The sequence below is a fragment of the Sparus aurata genome, chromosome 10, assembly GCF_900880675.1.
Source record: "Sparus aurata chromosome 10, fSpaAur1.1, whole genome shotgun sequence".
Lineage (NCBI taxonomy): Eukaryota > Metazoa > Chordata > Actinopteri > Spariformes > Sparidae > Sparus > Sparus aurata.
The window spans coordinates 9364682-9370105 of NC_044196.1; positions in this window are offsets into that span (position 1 = coordinate 9364682).

Here is a 5424-nt window from a genome sequence, read left to right on the forward strand (position 1 = left end):
AAAACATCACTCAGACCAGGAATCAGGATCACATTTATTTCCTACAGCAGTGGTGCACACACAGGCTGTCAGGTGCTGTCAGTCTCCTGCATCAGGTCATGAAATACGCAAATGGGGGCAAAATCTATGTCAAATTTAACAAAATAAACAGCGTTTTTTGCTGGCCAAAACAAACGTAAATATTTGTATCAGTGCGTTAGCAATAATATTGTAACGTTTGTATTCGGTTTAAGACAAAGTAAATCATGCTAACTTAACCAACAGACAGAGAGCATCACAACCCATCTTACTAGCGCAACTTTTGCTGGGAAGTTAGAGCTATGTCAAGATAACATTGTTGTGTACCGTTAATTAAAGTCTCCCTGCTACAACAAGTGACACAGAGCCATAAAAAAAACGTATCTGTATAACACTGATTTTACAGACATATGGACATAAAGAACATGGAGAATATTACACAGGTTTTGAGAATGTTCACAAATACCAAAGATTAGAAAAAAAATAGATGATAATATGTGCAACATATTGACACAGTTACATCAGCTCTGTTCATCTTTTTTCTAAATGATGATAAACAAACAGTATCACGGAAAAAAATAAAATTAATTTACTGTGGTCTTATGACCTTGTCTCTCTCTTGTTACCATCAAGCTAAACTTCATGCTTTCCACCTTACTGGGTGGAATTTACTTGTTTTCTTCTGTCCTCACTCTTTAACACAACACACAAAAAGACAGATATGATATCTTGGCTAAAACTCTGCTATCATTTACAAAAACTACTTTAAGTCTGGATACTTACGCTTTTCTTCTGCTTCCTCTGTGCTCTGTTTGACCTCTTATCACATGTTTTTCAGATATTCACTCATCAGCATCTCTCACAGTGAGTCCTGACAGAGCTCAACACTTCACCTCTGACTCTGTCTCACTGAGCTGTGAGGGAAACTCTGCTGACTGGAGAGTGAAGAAATTATCAAATGAGGACAGATACCCATCGTACTGCTCCACTTGGGGGACAATGACTGGATCAACATGCATCATAAACACTGACAGGACCAGTGATGCAGTGTTCTGGTGTGAGTCTGGATCAGGAGAGTCCACCAACGCAGTCAACATCACTGTACAGGGTATGATTTCATTACATCATGTTTTTCTCTGACTTATTACTTCAAACATCCCGTTGTGTGTTGAGGAGGACAGCACACTGACATGTTAAGAGTTCTGCCCAACACTCTGCTGCATCATCTCTCCAGTAATTAATGGTTTTCACTTCATGAACATAGTTGAGTATTTAATCACACTGTGATTTTAACCATGTATAAATATAGAATATAGATTTGTGGCTGATGTGTTCTTCAGTTTTTAGGTACATGGTCACCATTTAAAGTCCAGTGTGAAGGATTTAGTGATATTTAGCTGTGAGTTTAGAGATTCAGCCAACAGAAAGGGTTCTTGAACATTAGACACACAAGGTGTACGAAGATGAAACGTCAGATTTTATGATCACTGTTAAATCAGTGACAACAATGTAAAAGAAAAAAACCCAGTATGTCTTTTCTCATCTCTCTACATCAGCTCATTCTCAAGTTCCTCAACCAGCTGATCTCTGACTGAAACCTGGTATTCTTTGACTGTTTAACAGATGGAGATATGATCCTGCTGAGCCCTGCCCGTCCTGTGACTGAAGGACATTCTGTTAGTCTGAGCTGCAAATTAAGAAGTCAAACATTTGACTCCATTGTGTTTTTCTATCACAATGAGAAAGTCATTCAAAATGACAGCAGATGGGAGTTAAATATCTCTGCAGTGTCAAAGTCAGATGAAGGATTCTACAAGTGTCAACACTCAGGACGAGAGTCAGCACAGAGCTGGATGTCAGTTCAGGGTGAGTAGGATTAAAACAATTGCTGCATTTTCTTGTAAACTGTTTTTGACTGGGGCAGAAAGACGAATATAGTTTTCCTATTTATTCCAGCGGTGTCCAGGCCTGACAGCTCTTCATTTCCTGTGCTGTTGATTGTTGGGCTGGTTTGTGGAATCGTTCTTGTTATTCCTCTGCTCGTTTTGTTTTGCTACAGAGCGTCCAAGAGTGAGACCTTCTTCTTCTATTATTACATGTTTTGTGTTTACGTTGAATCGAAATACAGAAAACATTTCTGACCTCATGAGACAGAACAGCAGAACAACAACTTACAATACAAAACCATGTAACAACAAATCTTCCTCTTTTTTACAGATACATGCTTCAAGAGGTTGGTGTACAACAGTTTTCTCACATTTTGAAGATAACAGCAAAACAATCAATATTCCTGTTTATTAAATGTTTTGTATTTGCTTCATGTTTTAGTCCGATCCAGTCTGAGAGCTCCAACTCGGATCATGTGGTCAACCTGAATGAGATTCAGTGCAGTGAATACTCCTCTCCTCCACACGGTAAACACACATTAAAAAGATGATTCTGACTGTGTCTCGTTTTCTCTGCTCTGTAGCTGATGTCTCTCTGTATGAATCAGTCAAACACTCAGATTATACCTTTTATTAACACGTATCACAGAAACAACCTGTTACATATCAGTGAAAAGATTTCAGTTGACAGCACTTTGATCACTTTAATGACCTAAAATTAGTCAGGATCATTGACTGAATATAAAGATTGACAACATGACAGCTCCTCAAAAGTGAAGCTAAATCATCTCTAACTGCTGGTTAGCATTTAGCTTAAAGCATAGCTTCACCTCCAGCCTTTGAGGTGTGTTAGCATCGCTGTAGACAACAACCTTATTATCAGCGTGCGTTGTGAAAATATCACCTTTGATGACACATGACTATTAATGATGTAGTTACTTTGAGTGTCTACATCACTGTGTCTGCAGCATGTGTGTCATCATTGTTATACAGGTGCCACATGTTCTACTCTGGATCATTTACTGTTTCTGAATCTATTGAGGTTCTGCAGTGAACATTAGAAATGCAACCACTGATTGATTTAAGTGAACTGATTCCAAGTGATGGATATAAAATCCTGTAAGTGAATATGTACATTTCAGTTGCAGGTGGATCCCAGGACGTCACATATTCTGCAATCCAACTTAAACGTGTTGGGAAGAAGGGTGAGTTCTCTAAATACAGGAAGTAAATAGAAACATCTCTAGTGTAAAAAGTATTGATTTATTTATTTTCTGTATGGATTCATGTGATTGTCTTCACAGGGAAACAACAAACACCAGAGGAGAGATCAGTTTACTCTGATGTGAGGACCAGAGCTGCAGGTACAGTCAGTTACAACTGTCATGTTCAAAGTTTGGTTTGAAATGTTGCGTATCATTTTACTGGAGGTCATTATTTGTTGTTATTAGTTGTTAATCTTTTGTTATCCCTTGGGTATGTATTAAAACCTACCATGAGGTGTCACCAGAGTTGTAAATCTCCCACATTTCTCTGGCCCTTCACACTTTGGGGTTTTTCCTAAGTTTGACTTTTCATTGACAAATCCTGAGATCTGCCCTCTGTTTCAGACGACAACCTGCTGTATGCCCAAGTCATCGACCACAATAAAGGCGAGAAGAAGAAAGGTCAGTAAAGTCTGCATCCACCTGCAGCCGTTATTATCCAACATGTTAGTCTTGGTTTAGCTGTTTGTTATTACTTATTGTTTTTATGCCTCACATTTCTTTTAAATGATGTATTGTGTATTATATGCATTACTTAAGAACAATTTGTTTTACTTCACACATAACTCAAGTCTGTAAAAATGTAAACTACTCCAGTGGAGACGTGAACCCTGACAGTGTCCATGTCTTATCTTCATTTATAGGATGATCAGCTCCTGCAGCAGCAGATGAAACTGTTTATTCTGAAGTCAAACCGGGATCATCTCTCGGTAACAATGCTGCCGTATAACATCAATACTGTCGTGACATCTTCCACAGCTGATCAAATGGATAGAAGCCAGAATAACATGTCAGAAAGCATCTTCACATCTTGAGTAACCCAGTACCTTTGTTTGTTGTGTTGTTCTTCCAGGCCTGTGAGAAGAGAGGAGAGGAGGAAGAGGAAACTGGTCGACAGCATTTCATTCAACTGCTGTAGAAATACGAGACATGCTCAGTATTCTGTACAGTTAATTTGTTGGCAGATTATGTAAAATAATGGCTTCATATGAGTACTGAAACAAAATCCCTATTTTCTTCACGCACTTCTTCGTTAATTTTCATTTTTACAGTTTTGTTGTCACCTTTTGATTTTGTTAAGTTTTGTTGGAAACATTGAATGCAAGTCTGATAGAAGATGTTTGAGCTTGTGTCGCAGGGTTCCAGCTTTAAAGTCAGAGTCTTTGTTCAGTGTTAGATCTAGGATAGACGTCAACACTGACTTTGGATAGAAGTAATAATCTGCTATCAAACAACATCCTGCATGTACAGTACGTATGTTCTTTCTGTCCTTTTTAAGATGAGAGGTATTCTGTGTGTTGTTTCACCTCAAAGGAATCTTATATTTGTCATATTTTAAAATCTTTTGAATATTTTATACATCAATAAACAGTTTTTTTCCAGCAATAAGCTGTCAGTTGTGTTTTTCATTCATCCAAACAGCCTCAGAGCCCTTCAGCAACTATCATGTCCCTTCATGTCAGAGTGTGTATTAAAGTTTTTATGTCTTCATCCAAACATCCTGGTGGGTCAGATCTGGAAACTTCAAGATATCTATGTAACTTGTACACATGTACAACATGCAACTGGAGGATTTATAATAGTTTGATCAACAACTTAATGAGACCGTTAAGAGTGATAAGAGTCAGAGGGTTAAAACAGTCGAACAGACGCGTGTGATTGGACGACACAGATCAGACGATCTAGTTTTTTTTTTTTTTTTGGATATCTGAAATGAAAATTATCTGTTAGTCCACTGTAGAGGGCGATCCTTCCTCAACTTGCTGTATTCGGTCTCTCAGGTTCTGGTGGATCCCTCGCTGCTGTAAAGAGACCAAACAACAGAACAACTGAAGTTGTGACATATTTCTCAGATACTGTTAGAATGAAGTGAAGGATTGTGGTCATCCTCAATACTTTTCTTCAGGTTCTTATTGATCCAAAAAAGCTGCTGAATTGAACCTGTTAATAAAGTTCTACTGACTTCTACTCAACCAACTTACCAGAGACGTTGAGCCGACAATCACCAAAGTTCCCACCATAGTGTGTCCTCACATCACACAGGTACTGTCCTGAGTCCTCAGTCCTGAGTCTGGACACATGAAGTCTGAGTCGTCCGTCTCTGAGGACGTCTTTGTCCCACTGGACTCGTCCTACAAACTGTTGATCCTGAGACTCTGGGATCACAACACCTTCATATAGATGAAACAGGACTGAGACTTTGTGATCAGTTTTCATCTCACAGAAGATATAAAGTGAGTCGGGGGAAGTGTCAG